Consider the following 21,857-nt stretch of genomic DNA (forward strand, 5'->3'; position numbering starts at 1 on the left):
GGACCAGCACAGTACCGTCGTTGAGCGTTTATTCAACATTGCATCTTTGAATTGATTATTGCTAATCTTTTGCTACCATATATAGCCAACCCAGCTCCACATATTTCTACACCGTGTATACGTACGCTCCCCTGGCAATCGCTTTACTCAATATTCGGAGTTACTTGACACCGCTGGTTGCCGATCACCGCCTGCTGCATGGTAAGAACTTGTAAGACATTGATATTTGCTTTACCGTGAGCGTTTTACCACCACATCCTAGTAGTTATAGGAACATTATTTTTGGGTTTTGTTTCTTGTTCTACTAATCATGACAGGATCCAGAGTCAATTCATGGGCTTTGTCGATCGCGGGAGACGTGCCACCACCTTTGCAAATACCACAACCGTCACGAGAGGTGCACAAACATCCAAATGCACATGATCAGGTTAATGTATCTATACCACCATTTAATGGCCGTTTTAAACCTGCTTTATATATTGAATGGGAGTTCGACATAAAAAATATATTTGATTCCCATAATTTCGATGAACATAAAAAGGTTAAGGTTGCGGTTGGTTCTTTCACTGGTTATGCTTTGGTTTGGTGGAGTGAATATTGTCGGTTACACCCTGATTATATACCTACTACTTGGGATGATTTGAAACTTGCCATGCGACATACTTTCGTCCCTGCTTATTATACTCGTGACATGATTAAGAAGTTGCAACACTTAAAACAAGGTAGTGAAACTGATGAGGACATCAATACAATTGTTACACCCACAGCCCCTGCTGCTATACATACTGGACCAATTACTAGAGCTCGTGCACGCCAACTAAATTACCAGGTACTTTCGTTTCTTGGTAATGATTCTAATGTTCATGAGAATATGATGCTGCCTAAATTGGATACATTTGTTTTGCTTACAAATGAAGGGCCTAGCTTGGAGAAGGATGAACATTGGAGCAAGAACAAGCATGGAGATGATGGCATGCGCAAGGGGAACAAGAACGGAGTTACAAGTGATGATTTCAGGACTTTGAAGCCACCATAATGGGTGCATGAAGCCTTGGACGAAATATACAAGATGCCACTTCATAAATTTCGTCCCGAGGCTATTTTAGGTGCTGCGTCACCTTATTATTGGGCCAGGCCCATGTAATTTCGAAATATATAAGTATAGGCTATTTTTAGAGTCCGTATGTGTGGGAAAACAAGAGATAGGGTTGATTTCGGACTCCTCCACCAAGGGCCACGAAATTCCCCCCTCTTCCTCCATATATACAGCCCTTAGGGCATCGTTTAGACTTTGGGTTTTGTTTAGATTAAAAGTTCGCCATAGCTGCAACTTCGCGTACTTCGTTTGTGTTCAACGACCAGACAAAGGCGTCACAGAACCCCACCTTGATCAATAAAGCTTTCATCTTATATTCGCAATATCCAGATTGCAATCTTAGTTTCTTGCTTGTTCTTCGTTTGCTCGCAGGAAACAGACCCTCGTGGTCAGGTTGATCGTGCTCCGGCGTGGTCAATAACCTCTCGGAGTTGGTTTAGCGATTGCTAAGGCGCGACGTCCTCGCACGTTCGTAGTCGTATCGTCAAAGTCGACTTCCACCAAAGCGAAATCCACCATCTCATCGAAAGACGGGACACCTTTGCCTCTATCACATACGAAGTCAGTTTTGGCTCCGTGAGTACTCAAATTAAAGATAGCGACGAGCCGCATCTAAATAGTTGCAGAAGCTAGTTCAATATTTGACATCTCAAAATCGGCTTCTAAATAGGTCTTTTTGCCCTCCGAAGTTCGTGAACACAACTTGTTCCAATTTTTCAGGCCAGTTTTAGAATTCTTTGACTCCTCATATCAACTCGGAATTGAGTGATTCTTTTTGCATTGGAAAGCTTGAGTTAGTAGCATTCTTTGAAAGAATTTATCAGAAAATTGTCTCAAACTTTTCAAGAGGAAAGTTGGAGAGAGAGTTGTTGTATATCCTGCTTGGCAGTTGTTTTTCATCATTATCTTCACTGCCGTTGTGATCTTCACTTATATCTTGCTGTCAAGAGCTACTTAGTATCCTTCATTGATGCTAGTTGTGCTACGCCATGACCTCATTAGTGTTCTAGGCTCGCGTCTCTAGTCCGGTCTAGCCTAGGACCAGCACAGTACCGTCGTTGAGCGTTTATTCAACATTGCATCTTTGAATTGATTATTGCTAAACTTTTGCTACCATATATAGCCAACCCAGCTCCACATATTTCTACACCGTGTATACGTACGCTCCCCTGGCAATCGCTTTACTCAATATTCGGAGTTACTTGACACCGCTGGTTGCCGATCACCGCCTGCTGCATGGTAAGAACTTGTAAGACATTGATATTTGCTTTACTGTGAGCGTTTTACCACCACATCCTAGTAGTTATAGGAACATTATTTTTGGGTTTTGTTTCTTGTTCTACTAATCATGACAGGATCCAAAGTCAATTCATGGGCTTTGTCGATCGCGGGAGACGTGCCACCACCTTTGCAAATACCACAACCGTCACGAGAGGTGCACAAACATCCAAATGCACATGATCAGGTTAATGTATCTATACCACCATTTAATGGCCGTTTTAAACCTGCTTTATATATTGAATGGGAGTTCGACATAAAAAATATATTTGATTCCCATAATTTCGATGAACATAAAAAGGTTAAGGTTGCGGTTGGTTCTTTCACTGGTTATGCTTTGGTTTGGTGGAGTGAATATTGTCGGTTACACCCTGATTATATACCTACTACTTGGGATGATTTGAAACTTGCCATGCGACATACTTTCGTCCCTGCTTATTATACTCGTGACATGATTAAGAAGTTGCAACACTTAAAACAAGGTAGTGAAACTGTAACAAAATATTATGATGATTTACAAACTACCTTGTTGCATTCCTCTTTAGAAGAAAGTGAAGATGATTTTATGGATAGATTTTGGGGAGGATTAAACCGTGATATTCAAGAGATACTAATTCATGAAGAGTGTTATCCTATGGACCATTTGTTTCATCTTGCTTGCAAAGCTGAACAGGAAATAAAACGACGTGTTGGCCACGAGGAGAACATACGCACGGTGCACATTCCAAGAGTTGATATGATTGTTCCTTCAACTACTAGGCATACTATGACAACCACATCCGTTTTTGTCAGGACTACATCACCTCCACCATGTGACACATCGCTCCCGAGAGTGGCTACATCATCTGAGTTGATCATAAGAGGTAATGACAAAGGTACTGATCTTCCATCTCTACATGAGAATGATGAATGCCTTGTCAATTTGAATGCACCATCTGATGAGCTACCCACTACTTTGATCACACCACCTATTTTAGAGGACTACCTTGATAATTTGACTTTGCCATGTGATCAAACAACTGAAATACCAACAATTTTGAGTGCACCCATTGAATTAACTATTGATGCAAAAGAACCAATGTTTAATCATTTTGATATGACCTCTAATCTTGGTGATGATTCTGTGTTGAATGACTTGTTGCATGTTTGCTTATTTAAGCATGTTGTAGCATGTAAATTTGATGCAAGTAAGGTTTATTCACCAATGTTGGGATGGTTTAATGATGAACATTGTCAATCTTTTGAAATGAATAAGAGCTTCACTTATATGTGCAAACTGAGTTGCAATATTTTCATGCCTTCTACTTCTTGTGCTAATTTTTTGGCTTTAGATTTTATGAACTATGCAAGTTACTCATCTATTCATGTGTCATATATGCAAAAATCAAGGGAAGTAAAAATGGATGACATATACATATACAACATGTACACCTTGTCTCTTTTGTTAGCCACATTTCAGATTAAGCAACGCCGAGGACGGCTTTATTTTCAAGAAGGGGAGGATGATGAGGACATGACTACCTTGGATATGACCAAAAATATTGCATATATGCATATTTGCCAGGTGATTTCTAGTGCAAACTATTCAATAATCTATTTATGTTATCCAGAACAAAAGTACTTCACACACTTTTGTGTTTTGTCTAATTGCAGGTGTATGGGACATTTGTACAATCCACATATGAAGATAAGGAAGAAAGAGATGTTTATTTGCTGTCCAAAAAGTTCTCTCACGTCACTTTTGGCCCAAGAGAAGATAGAGTCCAAGTCTCTCACGTTCTGGATTCAGATTCGGACTGCACAGACATACCTGACTCAAAACGCACACAAGTTTTTCATACGGACTCCGAATTGGGTGATTCTTTTTTTGTTGGAAACTAGATTTCGTGCACTTTCCAACCCAATTGGAATCACCTTCAAATTCGTCCGGAGCGTTGAGTTGTGGACGAAACAATCTGATGCTGCAGCAGAATCCGAGTCAAACTACAAGTCCAAAGGTGTTACATCACCTCCACATGGGCCCATTGGCCTTGTACGACCTAGATTTAGTTTTAGGCTGCCTTGGGACGTCCTCCCACCTCCTTGGCCGCCACCTCTTGCTCCTATATAAGTAGATCCATCTAGTAGCTTTTCCTTGGGATTTGTTTAGTTAAAAGTTAGCCATTGCAACTTTGTGTACTTCGTTTGTGTCCAACGACCAGACCAAGACCGCTTACGGATCTCCACCTTTGTCAATACTTCATATATACTCGCAATATTCAGATTGCTTTTTATCATATTCTTGCTTGTTCTTCGATTGCTTGCAGGAATAGACCTTCGTGGTCAGGTTGATTGTGCTCCGGCGTGATCAATAACCTCTTGGAGTTGGTTTAGCGATTGCTAAGGCGCAACGTCGTGCACGTTTGTAGTCGGATCGTCAAAGTCGTCTCCACCAAATCGATAGTTATCATCTCATCGAAAGATCTGGACACCCCGCCTCTATCAGAATGCAATGGCGACGAGACAGCGGAGGATGACCCCTCCAAGAAGCAACCCAAGCGCCAACATCAGCGCCGCCGCTCTAAGTCCCGCCAAAGCAAAAGTGGTGATACCGGCACAGGAGATAATAACACTCCGGATAGTGCCAAAGACAGCAACAATCCCCTCCAGCATGATTTAGAGTAGGAGGATGGAGGAGCCAGCCCTCCTGAGAAAGCGACAGTCGGAGAGGCGGAGGATGATAATTACATGCCCCCTCCGAAGACGAGGCAAGCCTCGGCGATGACGAATTCGTCGTGCCAGAGGATCCCGTCGAACAAGAGCGCTTCAAGCGCCGGCTTATAGCCACGACAAATATCCTTAAGAAAAAAGCAGCAGCAACTTCAAGCTGATCAAGATCTGCTAGCTGACAGATGGACCGAAGTCCTGGCGGCCGAGGAATATAAACTTGAACGCCCCTCCAAGAGTTACCCAAAATGCAGGTTGCTACCCTGACTGGAGGAAGAAGCGTATGACGCGGCTGATCGGCCACCCCGTGGCCGCGATAGAGAGGCATTCCAGCCAAAAGCTCAGACCGCACCCCGACGCCATTCAAATAAAAAGGCATGGGGAAATACGCCAGACCTGCGAGACGTATTGGAGGACAAAGGAAAACATGCAAGATCGATCTACGGATCACGAGGGCGCACCACTATGCAAGACGATAAATGTCATGCCAGATACAGTAAAAGTAAGTCCGGCCGGGCCGACCACAGCGGACACGACTCATTCGAGCTGCGTCGTGACATAGCCCATTACAGAGGCGCCGCACACCCCCTATGCTTCAAGATGAAGTAATGGATCATCAAATCCCAAAGGGTTTCAAACCGGTAAATATTGAATCATACGATGGCACAACAGATCCTGTGGTATGGATCGAGGATTTCCTCCTCCACATCCACATGGCCCGCGGTGATGACTTACACGCCATCAAATACCTCCCACTAAAGCTCAAAGGACTAGTGCGGCATTGGCTTAACAGCTTGCCAGCAGAGTCCATTAGATGTTGGGAAGATCTGGAGGCCGCATTCCTCGACAACTTTCAGGGCACTTATGTGCGACCACCAGATGCTGATGACTTGAGCCACATAATTCAGCAGCCAGAAGAATCAGCCAGGCAATTCTGGACTCGGTTCCTAACAAAGAAAAATCAAATCGTCGACTGTCCGGATGCAGAGGACCTAGCAGCTTTCAAACACAACATCCGCGACGAGTGGCTAGCCCGGCACCTTGGTCAGGAAAAGTCGAAATCTATGGCAGCCCTCACGACACTCATGACCCGCTTTTGTGCGGGAGAAGACAACTGGCTGGCTCGCAGTAATAACATATCAAAGAACCATGGTACTTCGGACACCATGGATGGCAATAGCAGGTCACGTCGCAACAAACATAAGCGCCGCATTAACAACGACAATACCGAGGATACGGCAGTCAATGCCGGATATAAGGGCTCTAAACCCGGTCAGCGGAAATAGCCATTTAAAAGAAGCACCCCGGGCCCGTCCAGTTTGGACCGCATACTCGATCGCTCGTGTCAAATACACGGCACCCCCGAAAAGCCAGCCAACCACACCAATAGGGATTGTTGGGTATTCAAGCAGGCCGGCAAGTTAATTGCCGAAAACAAAGATAAGGGGCCACATAGAGATGACGAGGAGGAGCCCCGGCAGCCGAACACCGGAGGAAAGAAGAGGTTCCCCCCACAAGTGCGGACGGTGAACATGATATACGCAACCCACATCCCCAAGAGGGAGCGGAAGCGTGCGCTCAGGGACGTATATGCGTTGGAGCCAGTCGCCCCAAAGTTTAACCCATGGTCCTCCTATCCGATCACCTTCGATCACAAGGACCACCCAACTAATATTCGTCATGGCGGATTCGCCGCACTGGTCCTAGACCCAATCATCGATGGATTTCACCTCACTCGATTCCTCATGGATGGCGGCAGCAGCCTGAACCTGCTTTACCAGGACACAGTGCGCAAAATGGGTATAGACTCCTTAAGAATCAAACCCACAAAAACGACCTTTAAAGGCGTCATTCCAGGTGTAGAGGCCCATTGCACAGGCTCAATTACACTAGAAGTGGTCTTCTGATCCCCGGATAACTTCCAAAGCAAAGAATTAATCTTCGATATAGTCCCATTCCGCAGTGGCTATCATGCACTGCTCGGGCGAACTGCATTTGCGAGATTCAACGCGGTACCGCATTATGCATACCTCAAGATCAAGATGCCAGGACCTCAGGGGGTCATTACAGTTAATGGAAACACAAAGCGCTCTCTCCGCATGGAGGAGCACACTGCGGCCCTCGCAGCAGAAGCGCAAAGAAGCCTCTCAAGGCAATCCACCAGTTCGGCATTTCAAGACCCGGACACCTTCAAGCACGCTCGGAGTAATCGGCAACTAGACCGCTTGGCACGATCTGAGCTCGCGTAGCAATGCGGCCCCCACCCCAGCCCTAGCCAAACGGCAAAATCCGTGCCACGCGTACATAATTACGCATTATAAATACCATGGGCATAGGGGGGAAGGGGGCACGACTACGACACGCTCCAAGACGCAGCCTAAACCGCACTAGGGGCTTCCCGCTTTGTTATTTTTCTCTTTCAGGACTTTAATCTCTGGAAACCCTGTCCGGCAGCATGATTGCCGAACACATGATGCAGCAACCAAGGAGGCAGAAAGCTACGTCACACCACAGAACTCCCAGGTGGATTACGATAACGAGTGAAATACTTGCTTTAATACTATTCCTCAGCTTGCCCTGGGAAGGGACATAGTCCTACTTTTTGCTTATCGCACTATCTGTATCATTCTGCTTTAACGCACCCTTTTGAATAAACAATGCATAACATTAAGACTATTATTGCATTCTTCCTTATATATATATATATGTTCATTAATGACGCCTTGCAACCGTACACTTTGGTACGGCCAATACACCAGGGGCTTAAGAACCCCACAATATGGTGTGAGAAATCTGAACACTTTCACAAGTGCGGCACCCCGAACTTATAGCATTATATTCATCAGCTCCGAATCATGTCTTTAGTCAAATGTTGGGTTTGCCCGGCTCCTATGTTTTGGTACCTTACGTTCCGCTCTATCGGCTAAGGTAGCACTAGGAGAACTACTGTGATTGTGCCCCGGTTCTGCTGGGCTAAGCACCTCAGTAGAGAAAGCTAAAACTGACAGTCATGATAAGGCGAGAGACTGGTCGCTGTTCGAGAGGTTTTCGAGTCCCTAAAGACTTATGCCGCTTAGAGCGAGGAGTCGGTCCTGTCCGGCTTAAAGGCGTGTATCGCGCCCCGAATTCGGCCTTTCGAATACCAGGGGCTTCGCTGAAATTTAAAATTATAGAATTCTATGGCTAAGTGAGAGTGATAAAGCATTATTAGTCCGATTGCCTTGTTAGCTGTGCTGAGCACCTCCCTCGAAGGACCCAAAAATGGGAACAAGAGTGCTCAGGTATATCCCGAACACCCCAGCACTCGCTGCATGGGGGCAGAAGCCGAGGACTAGCCATCTCTCAGATTGGATAAACAGCCAAAGAGAAGGTAATATTTTAAATTCAAACAAGCGTTGCATAGCGCATATGAAACAAGTTTTCATCACACAGGATCACATGAGCAAGTTTACTCAAATATTACATCCTTTGAACATTCTTCCGCTACAAGACGGGCACCCTTCACGACACCCTCATAATAAATTTTGGGGGTGCGATGCTCCTTGCCATGCGGCGGTCCTTCCTTGATCAGCTTCACAGCGTCTAGCTTGGCCCATTGCACCTTCACACGGGTGAAAGCCCGGCGTGCACCTTCGATGCAGACGGACCGCTTGACGACTTCCAGCCGTGGGCAGGCATCCACAAGCCGCCTCACCAGGTTGAAGTAGCTGTTCGGAAGGGCGTCGCTAGGCCACAGCCGGACTATAAAGCCCTTCATGGCCTGTTCGGCCGCCTTGTGTAGCTCGACCAGATGCTTCAGCTGGTCACTCATAGGCACCGGGTGTTCGGTCCCAGTATACTCAGACCAGAACAGCTTCTCCGTTGAGCTTCCCTCCTCGGCCTGGTAAAACTGTGCGGCATCGGACATGCTGCGGGGAAAATCTGCGAATGCTCCTGGAGAGCTCCAGATTCAGGTAAGTAACAGGTAATTTACTTTCACATGCTTGATTTGCATATAGAATGCCTTACCCGCCGCTATTTTCTTCATCGCGTCAATCTCCTGGAGGGCCTTTTGGGCTTCGTCCTTGGCACTCTTTGCGCTCTCGAGGGCCGCGGAAAGCTCAGACTCTCGCGTCTTCGAGTCAAGATCCATTCCCTCATGCTTCGTCACGAGCGCCTGGAGCTCTTGCTGCACCTCGCCCACCCGAGCCTCCTGCCTTTCTCGCTCGGTGCGCTCCTTGGCCGCTTTATCTTCGGCCTCGGACAGCGCTTGCTTTAGGGACGCCACTTCGGTCGTGGCCCCTGGCAAATTCATGATGATCCTGTCATTTTGCAATCACATTCTTTTTATACATATCAATAGACTAGGTACTACTTCCCTTTGTTCTCCTCGAGCTGCCTCTTGGCAAGGCCGAGCTCGTCCTTGGACCCTTTAAGGTCCTGCTTCAATGTGGCGACCTCCGCAGTCAGTGTGGCAGATGCCAGCAGCGAAGCCTGCATACGCATATTGACATACTTATTTTAGACTCCTGTGATATTGTTTGATCCTATGTTCGGCTTTTCTTTGTGAACACCGAACAGAGCATCAGGGGCTACTGTCTATGCGGTAATATTTTTCCTATATTTTAAACACTTACCTCAAAGCCTGTTAGAAGGCTGGCACATGCTTCAGTCAATCCTCTCTTGGTGGACTGAACCTTCTGGACCACCGCACTCATAATAGTACGGTGCTCCTCGTCGAAGGAAGCGCCGTGAAGCGCTCCTAGTATATTGTCCGGTGCCTCTGGATGGACAGAGGTCACCGGCACAGGCGTCTCGTCCCTCTTGGAAGGAGGCCGCCTGCCCGAGTCTGGAACCACTGGAGGTTCTGGCACGGTGTTCGGCTGAGGGCCGAGCTTGGAGCCCTCAGGGGCCTTGTTCCCTCTGCTCCCGGAGTCCGGAAGGTCACCTTGCGACGCCTCCGGGACTATCTCCCCTCGACCCAGTGCCTCTTGAGACAATACCTCAGCGTCGTCCGCAGGGCAAGGGGAGGTGGCGGTCGGAAGTGGATCGCTATCCATATCCGACGAGCCCAGGGAGCCGTCCGACGATACATTGATACGGGCTCGTGGCGGCCTGCATAATCATATTCGGCGTTAGGGGAAGCAGTGTGACAAAGGAATGCTATGAGTTACTCTGGTATCCGAATACTTATGACCTCCCCATGGGCTTGGCCCTGGGCAACCACTCGTCTTCGCCTTCGGCGGTGGTGGTGGAACTGTCCGGAAGGAGAGTCCTTCCCTTCTTGGACCCTTCGCCCCCCCCCCTAGTTGGGGCAGCCTTCCTTTTCTTGTCTCCCCCAACTGAAGGGGGAGCATCTTCTTCTTCCTCCTCGTCTTCGGGGGAGGAGTGTGTCGCGGAGTTACCGGACGATGAGTCCGATGATGCCGGGCGTCGGGAACTCTTTCGGGTTCCCTTGGCCTTCTTGGTCTTCTCCGGCACCTTGTAAGGAGCCGGAGTCAGCATCTTCGTCAGGAGAGCGTCTACTGGGCCTTCGGGCAAAGGAGCCGGACAGTCGATCTGTCCGGCTGCCTACTGCCAGTCCTGTCAAAGGTACAGGAGCTTAGATCTCACATAGAGTCAAACTATGAAAAACAAGTATCCTGTGAGAAGTAAAACAGCTTACCGCGCTGGCTTGGCGCTTCACGCAAAATCCGCGATCCTCGGTAGTGGGAGGGGGAACCTCGGCACCCTTGAATAGAACCTTCCAGGCATCCTCGTGAGTTGTGTTGAAGAGCCTATTCGGAGTTCGGTGTTGGGCCGGGTCGAACTCCCACAAGTTGAAAGCCCGTTGTTGGCACGGGAGGATCCGGCGGATGAGCATGACCTAGACTACGTTGACGAGTTTGAGCTTCTTTTTCACCATGTTTTGAATACATGTTTGGAGTCCGGTCAGCTCTCCTGAACTACCCCAGGACAGGCCCTTCTCTTGCCAGGAGGTGAGCCACGTGGGGATGCCAGATCGGAACTCGGGGGCCGCTGCCCATTTAGGGTCATGCGGCTCGGTGATGTAGAACCACCCCGATTGCCACCCCTTTATGGTCTCCACGAAGGAGCCCTCGAGCCATGTGACGTTGGGCATCTTGCCCACCATGGCGCCTCCGCACTTCGCCTGGCGGCCGCTCACTACCTTCGGCTTGACATTAAAGGTCTTCAGCCATAAGCTGAAGTGGGGCTTGATGCGGAGGAAGGCCTCGCACACGACGATAAACGCCGAGATGTTGAGGATGAAGTTCGGGGCCAGATCGTAGAAATCTAGGCCGTAGTAGAACATGAGCCCCCGGACGAATGGGTGGAGAGGGAATCCCAGTCCGCGGAGGAAATGGGTAAGGAACACTACCCTTTCATGGGGCCTGGGGGTGGGGATGAGCTGCCCCTCATCTGGGAGCCGGTGCGCGATGTCGTCGGGCAGGTATCTGTCTCTCCTCAGCTTCTTGATGTGTCCCTCCGTGACGGAGGAGACCATCCACCTGCCTCCCGCTCCGTACATGGTTGGCGAAGGTCGAGGTGGGAAATGCGGACTTGGGCGCTGGAGCTCGAGTGTGCGAAAATGGATGAGCAAAGGAGGAAGAAGGCGTGGATGAAAAGGTGAATCCTTATCCCTTTATATGGGCCGCCGAAACTATGCGCCCCCACTAGCCTCGTAAAACTCGCTTATCCCCCAAGCACCATAATCGATGCCGCGATTGGGTTACCCACGCCCGTATTGATGAGAATCCCGAAATAAGGGGAACACGATCTCTGCTTTGACAAGACGTGTCAAAAAACTGCCTCGCGTTATGTGCAGGGCTAGTTAAAGGAAACGGTTCGAATAATCACCGGGCCATGACATAACGTCGTGTTGCCGAAACGTGTCAACAGATAAGATTTGTGGAAATATTATTCTCTCTATGGTGGTATGTGGAACTTATTTTGCAGGGTCGGGCACTATCCTTGTATTCAAACTCTTCTGTGGTGTATTAGGAGGAGGAACCCACCTTCCAATGCCGAAGACAATACTGCACGCCGGACTCATCGTCATTGAAGCTTGGTTCAGGGGCTACTGAGGGAGTCCTGGATTAGGGGGTCTCCGGACAGCCGGACTATATCCTTTGACCGGACTGTTGGACTATGAAGATACAAGATTGAAGACTTCGTCTCGTGTCCGGATGGGACTCTACTTGGCGTGGAAGGCAAGCTAGGCAATACGGATATGTATACCTCCTCCTTTGTAACCGACCTTGTGTAACCCTAGCCCTCTCCGGTGTCTATATAAACCGGAGGGTTTTAGTCCGTAGGACAACATACAATCATACCATAGGCTAGCTTTCAGGGTTTAGCCTCTCTGATCTCGTGGTAGATCTACTCTTGTACTACCCATGTCATCAATATTAATCAAGCAGGACGTAGGGTTTTACCTCCATCAAGAGGGCCCGAACCTGGGTAAAACTTCGTGTCCCCTGCCTCCTGTTACCATCCGCCTAGACGCACAGTTCGGGACCCCCTACCCGAGATCCGCCGGTTTTGACACCGACAGTAGGGCTACACCACCACCTGAGGTATGAGATCATGACCATCTTCCTAAACTAAAATTAAATATTCCACCATTTGAGGGTAGATATGCTCTTGATATATATCTTACTTGGGAGTTAGAAACTAAATAACGTTTGACAAGTTTACAATATCCTGAGGAGAGACGTGTTCCTACTGCTATTTGTGCTTTCACTAGTTTTGCATGTGTGTGGTGGTCTGAACAATGTAGATTATATCCTATTCCATCTACTTGGGCTGCTTTGAAAATTGCTATGCATACTCGTTGGGTTCCACCATATTATCAATGTGAATTACTTCAAAAATTGTAGTGTTTAAGATAAGGAAAAAATTCTGTAGAAGAATACTATCAGGAATTACACACTGGAATGATTAGATGTGGTATTGTTGAGGATAATGAAGCTATGCTTGCATGTTTTATGGGTGGATTAAATAAAGAGATTCAGAACATTCTAGAATATAAGGAGTATAATAATATCACTCGTTTATTCCATCTTGCTTGCAAAGCTGAACGTGAAGTGCAAGATCGACATGCATTGGTGCGAACTAACTTTTCTGCAGGTCGATCTTCATCATGGACACCGCGTGCATCCTCTACTCCCACACATCCTACTGCAGCACCACTGACTTCAGCCGCCACTTCCTCGAGATACAAGAAAATAGGCACCACCGCCACCATCTGCCAAGAGTACACCTTCTGGTTCCGCACAAAGCTCTTCTTCATCCATGGCATCGACAGGGAAAACACATGATATTATTTGTCGTCGGTGCAAGGGTGGAGGTCATTTTGCGAGAGAATGCCCATTTAAGCATGTGATGATTGTTACTGAGGATGGTGGGTATGAGTTCGCTACTGACTATGATGAGGAGACTTTGGCTCTTATTACAAGTGAAGAACACTATGGAGATGATTCTGATCATGAGACACAATACATGGATGATGAATATGCTGACAGGTATGAATGTTTAGTTGCTCAACATGTTTTGAATGTGCAGGTTACACAAGCTGAACAAAATCAGAGGCATAATTTGTTCCATACAAAGGGAGTTGTGAAGGAACGTTACGTTCGCGTCATCATAGATGGAGGGAGCTTCAACAACTTGTCTAGCATGGAGATGGAGGAGAAGCTATTTCTCACCACAAGACCACATCCACATCCTTACTATATCCAATGGTTCAACAATAGCGACAAGGTTAAGGTAACACGTACTGTTCGTGTGCATTTTAGTATCTCTACATATGATGATTATGTCGATTGTGATGTGGTACCCATGCAAGCATGTTCTTTATTACTTGGTAGACCATGGAAATTTGATAAAAATTATGTACACCATGGTAGAAACAATGAGTATACTGTTGTTCATAAGGATAAACATATTACTTTGCTTCCTATGACTCCTGATTCTATTTTGAAAGATGATATTAATCAAGCTAGTAAAGCAAAACATGAGAAAAATAAGAGTGAAAATCAAATTGTGGCAGAAGAATTTGAGCAACAAATAAACCTAATAACAGACCATCATCTCATGTCACTTCTGAAATTAAATTAAAAAGTGGATGTTTACTTGCCACCGAATCTGATATTGATGATCTAAATTTCAGCAAATCTGTTTGCTATGCTTTTGTGTGCATAGAGGCATTATTTTCATTCAAGGATGTGCCTTCCTCTTTGCCTCCTGCTGTCACTAACATTTTGCAGGAGTTTGCTGACGTCTTTCCATAAGACGTGCCAGCGGGATTACCACCTATTCGAGGGATTGAGCATTAGATTGACTTAATTACCGGTGCATCACTACCTCACCGTGCACCGTACCATACCAATCCAGAGGAGACAAAGGAGATTATGCGTCAAGTACAGGAGCTGCTCGACAAAGGTTATATACGTGAATCCCTTAGTCCTTGTGTTGTTCCTATTATTCTAGTGCCAAAAAAGGATGGTACATTGCGTATATGTGTTGATTGTAGAGGCATTAATAATACTACTATTCGTTATCGTCATCCTATTCCTAGGCTAGATGAAATGCTTGATGAATTGAATGGCTCTACAATATTCTCCATAGTTGATTTGCGTAGTGGATACCATCAAATTCGTATGAAATTAGGAGATGAATGGAAAACAACATTTAAAACTAAGTTTGGATTATATGAGTGGTTAGTCATGCCTTTTGGGTTAACTAATTGATAGAGGTAAAGGTGTCCCGTCTTTCAATGAGATGGTGGCTATCGATTTGGCGGAACTCGACTTTGACGATCTCACTACGAATGTGCGGGGACGTCGTGTCTTAGCAATCGCTAAACCAACTCCAAGAGGTTATTGACCACGCCGGAGCACGACCAACCTGACCACGAAGGTCTGTTTCCTGCAGGCAAACGAAGAACAAGCAAGAAACTAAGATTGCAATCTAGATATTGCGAATATAAGATGAAAGCTTTATTGATCAAGGTGGGGTTCTGTGACGTCTTAGTTTGGTCGTTGAACACAAACGAAGTACGCGAAGTTATAGCTATGGCGAACTTTAATCTAAACAAAACCCAAAGTCTAAACGACACCCTAAGGGTTGTATATATGGAGGAAGAGGGGGGGGGGGGTTCGTGGCCCTTGGAGGAGGGGTCCAAAACCAACCCTAACTCTTGTTTCCCCACACATACGGACTCTAAAAACAGCCTATACTGAAGTATTTCGAAAATACATGGGTCTGGTCCAATAATAAGGTGACGCAGCACCTAGAATAGCCTCTGGACGAAATTTATGAAGTGGCATCTTGTATATTTCATCCAAGGCTTCATGCACTCCTTATGGTGGCTTTAAAGTCCTGAAATCATCACTTGTAACTCCGTTCTTGTTCCCCTTGCTCATGCCATCATCTCCATGCTTGGTCTTGCTCTAGTGTTCATCTTTCTTGCCCAAGCTAGGCCCTTCATTTGTAAGCAAAACAAATGTATCCAATTTAGGCAGCATCATATTCTCAGAAACATTAGAATCATTACCAAGAAACGAAAGTACCTGATAATTTAATTGGCATGCATGAGCTCTAGTAATTGGTCAAGTATGTATAGCAGCAGGGGCTGTGGGTGTAAAAATGGTATTGATGTCCTCATCATCCTCCCCTTCTTGAAACAAAGTCATCCTCGACGGAATCTCATCTTCCTCATCCAAATAAGGCTTCAAATCTGCAATGTTAAAAGTGGGACTAACCCAAAATTTGCAGGCAGCTCAAGTTTATATGCATTATCATTTATTTTCTGTAACACCTTAAAAGGACCATCAGCACGTGGCATTAGCTTTTATTTGCGCAAATTAGGAAATCTATCCTTACGCAAATATAACCAAACAAGATCTCCAGGTGGAAACACAACAAGTTTTCTACCCTTATCTCCAGCAAGTTTATATTTAGCATTCATACGCTCAATGTTTTCCTTAGTTAACTCATGCATTTTTAAAATCAATTCAGTACCTTCTTTAGCATCAAAATTAACCTTCTCCGAAGATGGAAGAGGCAACAAATCAATAGGTGAACGATTATAAGAAAATTCAATATGAGGCAAGCATTTTCCCCATATTTTCTTATTATTCATCAAAACATCCCTAAGCATAGTAGACAATGTTCTATTGACTACTTCAGTTTGTCCATCAGTTTGGGGGTGAAAACTAGTACTAAAAAGCAGTTTAGTCCCCAACTTAGCCCATAAACATCTCCAAAAGTGGCTAAGAAATTTAGTATCACGATCTGAAACAATAGTATTTGGCACACCATGCAAGCGAATAATTTCACGAAAGAACAAATCAACAACATTAACAGCATCACCGCTTTTATGACATGGTATAAAGTGTGCCATTTTCAAAAACCTATCCACGACAACAAATATGCTATCCCTCCCCTTCTTTGTTTGAGGTAAACCTAAAACGAAGTCCATAGATATATCCTCCCAAGGAACACTAGGTACAGGCAAAGGCATATATAAACCATGAGGATTGAGTCGTGACTTAGCTTTTTGACATGTAGTGCAGTGAGCAACAAAGCGCTCAACATCCCGTCTCATCTTTGGCCAAAAGAAATGTGTAGCAAGCATATCATCTGTCTTCTTGACGCCAAAGTGTCCCATTAATCCTCCTCCATGCACCTCCTTCAACAACAAAAGACGAACGGAGCTAGTTGGAATGCATAGCTTGTTAGCACGAAACACAAATCCATCGTTAAGAACGAACTTGTTCCAAGTTCTCCCTTCCTTACAATTCTGCAATACATCTTTAAATTTAGCATCATGCACATATTGATCTTTGATGGTCTCCAAACCAAATATTTTAAAGTCAAATTGCGAAAGCATGGTATAATGACGAGACAAAGCATCAGTAATAACATTTTCTTTACCCTTCTTGTGTTTAATGACATAAGGGAAAATCTCAATGAATTCAACCCATTTAGCATGTCTATGGTTCAGTTTTGCTTGACTTTTAATGTGTTTCAAAGATTCATGATCAGAATGTATAACAAATTCCTTGGGCCATAAATACCGTTGCCATGTTTCTAAGGTCCGAATAAGAATATATAATTATTTATCATAAGTAGAATAGTTCAGACTAGGCCCACTCAATTTTTCAGAAAGTATGCAATAGGTTTGCCATCTTGTAATAACACACCTCCTAATCCAATTCCACTAGCATCACATTCAAGCTCAAAAGTCTTATTAAAATCAGGAAGTTGGAGTAAAGGAGCATGTGTCAACTTATCTTTCAATACCGTGAAGGCTTCTTCCTGTGCGGTACCCCAAACAAAAGGCACATCCTTCTTTGTAAGCTCGTTGAGAGGTGCAGCAATGGTGCTGAAATCTCTCACAAAACACCTATAGAATCCAGCGAGGCCAAGAAAACTCCTCACTTGTGTGACCATTTTGGGCTGCGGCCAACTCTTAATAGCTTCAATCTTGGCTTTATCAACTTTAGCTCCCTGTGGAGTAACAACATAGCGAAGAATAGATACTCGGTCGGTGCAAAAGGTGCACTTCCCAAGGTTACCAAACAAACGTGCATCCTATATAGCAATAAAAACATCACATAAATGTTCCAAATGTTCTTCCAAAGACTTGCTATAAATCTGTATATCATCAAAATAGACTGCCACAAACCGTCCAATGAAAGCATGTAAAACTTTGTTCATTTGTCTCATGAAAGTACTAGGTGCATTAGTTAACCCAAAAGGCATGACTAACCACTCATATAATCCAAACTTAGTTTTAAATGTTGTTTTCCATTCATCTCCCAATTTCATAAGAATTTGATGGTATCCACTACGCAAATCAACTTTGGAGAATATTGTAGAGCCACTCAATTCATCAAGCATATCATCTAGCCTAGGAATAGGATGACGATAACGAATAGTGATATTATTAGTTCCTCTACAATCAACACACATACGCGACATACCATCCTTTTTAGGCACTAGTATAATAGCAACAACACAAGGACTAAGAGATTCGCGTATATAACCTTTGTCAAGTAGCTCCTGTACTTGACGCATAATCTCCTTCGTCTCCTCTGGATTGGTACGGTATGGTGCACGGTTGCGTAGCGATGCACCGGAATTAAGTCAATCTGATGCTCAATCCCTCGAATAGGTGGTAATCCTGGTTGCATGTCTTGTGGAAAGACGTCAGCGAACTCCTGCAAAATGTGAGTGACAGTAGGGGCAAAGAGGAAGGCACGTCCTCGAATGAAAATAATGCCTCTTTGCACACAAAAGCATAGCAAACAGATTTGCTGAAATCTAGCTCATCAATATCAGATTTTGTGGCAAGTAAACATGCACTTTTCAATTTAATTTCAGAACCAACACTAGATGGTTTATTATTAGGTTTCATTTGTTGCTCAAATTCTTTTGCCACGATCTGATTTTCACTCTTATTTTTCTCCTGTTTTGCTTTATTAGCTCTATTAATATCATCTTTCAAAATGGAATCAGGAGTCATAGGAAGCAGAGTAACATGGCTATCCTTATGAACAAGAGTATACTGATTATTTCTACCATGGTGTACAATTTTTTTTATCAAATTGCCATGGTCTACCAAGTAATAAGGAACATGTTTGCATGGGTACCACATCACAGTCAACATAATCAACATATGTAGAGATAGTAAAATGCACACGAACAGTACGTGTTACCTTAACCTTGCCGCTATTGTTGAACCATTGGATGTAGTAAGGATGTGGATGTGGTCTTGTGGTGAGAGATAGTTTCTCCACCATCTCCATGCTAGCCAACTTGTTGCGGCTCCCTCCATCTCTGATGACGCGAACAGAATGTTCCTTCACAACTTCCTTTGTACGGAACAAATTATGCCTCTGATTTTGCTCAGCTTGTGTGACCTACACACTCAAAACACGTTGAGCAACTAAACATTCATACCTATCAGCATCTTCAGGAGCCTTGTATTGCGTCTCATGATCAGAATCATCTCCACCGTGTTCTTCACGTGTAATAAGAGCCAAAGTCTCCTCATCCTAGTCACTAGCGGACGCATACCCGCCATCCTCAGTAGCAATCATCACACGCTGAGATTTGCATTCTCTTGCCAAATGTCCTCTTCCCTTACAACGACGACAAATAATATCACATGTGTGCCCTGTTGATGCCATGGAAGAAGAAGAACTCTATGCAGGCCCAATAGGTGTGCTCTTGGCTGTAAGTGCATCTAGTGCCACCCCTAGTTGGTTTTGGAGTATTGACGACAAACCTAGTTGAGGGACTAATGTGTTTGTGAGAATTGCAGGATAACACAGGTAGAAGTCCCTCATTGATTCAGTTTTCCTACCAGAGATGACCCCTAAAAATGTATGAAGACATTGAAGTCAAAGGTGGTAAGTGAAGACATTCACCTTGAAGACTATGACAAGAGAAGACATCGCATGAAGACTATGGAGCGCGAAGACTTAGATCTTTCGTAGTTCTTTTTCTTCCTTGTTGAGTCATAGGAACCACCGTACTGTTAAGTGGGGTCCAAGAGAACCAGTCAGAATGACTGAAGTGATGCTTAACCAAAATCCTATGTCTTCGAGTGAAGACTATGAGAGGGAATCTTGTTCAGAGTTGGACAAGTCAGCTTTGCTTGTAGCCCAAGTAAAGTTGCCGTGTGTGTTTGAAATTTGACCGTTGGAACACGTGTCAGTTCCTTAGTGACCCAGGGTCATTTCGGACAAATCAGGTCAGGTTGCCTAGTGGCTATAAATATGTCACACCCTAGTTAGTTCAAGCATTAGAGTGTGCATCATGTTTAGATTCCTTTTAAATTTGAAATCGGGAAGACAGAACCCCCAGCACCCCCCTGGAACAAGTAGGGTTTACTAAAAAAATTTCCAATGAACCTAAAATGCCCTTCTAAAAAGCCTACCCTTTTTGTTTTGGGTTAAAACCTTTGACAAAAATGGTGCACATTTTTCTAGGACATCAAAGGTCATTGGATTAATCCTTATGGTATTTGAATTTGGGCATTTAAATGCTATAAAATATTTTAAATGCTCAAATAATCAGAAACTAAAATGTTTGCTATTGGATATATTCTAAGCAGTGGCCATAATTAATTTTATGATTTATGGTAATGCCCTGGTATTTTTAATAAAGCCCAACAGTTGCAGAAAAATAGAAAAAGAAAACAAATAAGAAAAAGAGAGAGGGAGAAACCCACCTGGGCCTCACCTGTGCTGGCCCAGCCCACCTGGCATGTGCCAGTCGTCACCCGCGGCCACCTCCTGCTTCCACCTCCTACTGCCTCCTCGTCCCCATCCGAGTGCCACGGAGACGCCCAGCACCTCCCTGCACTCCTCCCCTCTCTCCCCCTCGTCTTCCTCACCCTCTACCGCGATGGCCGAGCGCGATCCTCGCCGCCGTTCGCCGTAGTTGTCACCAGAGCCACCCCCTCGCCTCTCCGACAAGCCCATTAGCTCCGCGCTGCCGTCCTCGACCTCCTCGTCGACTCAGCGACGCCGGAAGCCTCCAAGCACCTCCCCGACGCCTTCTTCTTCCTCGGTCCGCCGAGATCGCCGGCAACGCCCCGACGACGTCCGACCTCCCCCGAGCCTGCTGAGACGCGTTCTGCAACCGCCGTGAGCTCCTCTACCGAACCCCCTCTTCTCTGCTTTGTTTGCTCGCCGTAGACGCCACCCCCTTGCTCACCGCCGCGCGAGCTCGACGCCGGCGTCACTCCGATGACCATTTGGTCAGGCGCGGGTGCTTAACACACTCACCGCACCTCGCAGCGCCTCGCTAGCGCGTCCGTTTCCCCGCTAGCTCGCTGCAGCAGCAAAACCACCAACGGCCGAGCTCCGGCCGCCGCCCGGCTCGACGCCATCGTCGTTCCCGGCCACCCCAGCACCAACCAATGCCACCATTGGATGTGCCACACTGCTAGCTACCCGTAACACCCACCCACGCATCGAACCATGGCCGGAGCAGCGTTTCCGACGCTCTCCGCTGTCTTGGCCTCGCCGGCGACTCAACGCCGGCGGGATTAACCCCACTAACCAGGGGTTTGACCCCAGTTTGACCCCTCCCGAGTCACTGATAGGTGGGGCCGGCTCCTAACTTAATTAGATTAGTTTTAATTAGAGCTAATCACTCTGTTAGAGGTTAATGACCTCGTTAACTCACTCTCTCTCACTGACATGTGGGCCCAGGGCCTAACTAACCTAGTTTAGTGCTAACTAAACACTAACGAACTCTGTTAGTTATCTGAGAGACTGACAGATGGGGCCCACCAGTCAGGTTTGACCTGGGCTGGCGCCTTTGACCCGCCAACGTCACAGTGACGCAGTGCTGACCCATTAATTTAATTACTGGATTTATTCTTTAATAGGAAATTCCAGAAAATAGTCAAAACTTCTAAAAATCATAGAAAATCAACCATAGCTCCAAATGCAATGATTTATATATGAAAAATGATCAGAAAAATTCAATCTATCCATCTGTAATGGTTTCATGCATGACAAAACAAGTTAACCTTGCTGTTTAAGCAGAATAAGGTAATGCACTAATAAGGCCATGTTTAATGAGCTAATATTTGAATCTTGATTCAAATGAGTTCATCCCCTTCTGTTTTAGCTTGCATTAGGCCAAGACACTTTCATCTTGCCATGTCATAGCATGCATCATATTGTTGCATATTGCCATGTGTTGATTATGTTCGGTGTGCCTTTCGTGGTCGGTTCTGCCTCCGAGGATAACCTCGAGTATCCGTCTG

Source organism: Triticum dicoccoides, chromosome 2A (assembly GCF_002162155.2).
Source record: "Triticum dicoccoides isolate Atlit2015 ecotype Zavitan chromosome 2A, WEW_v2.0, whole genome shotgun sequence".
In the NCBI taxonomy this organism is placed as follows: domain Eukaryota; kingdom Viridiplantae; phylum Streptophyta; class Magnoliopsida; order Poales; family Poaceae; genus Triticum; species Triticum dicoccoides.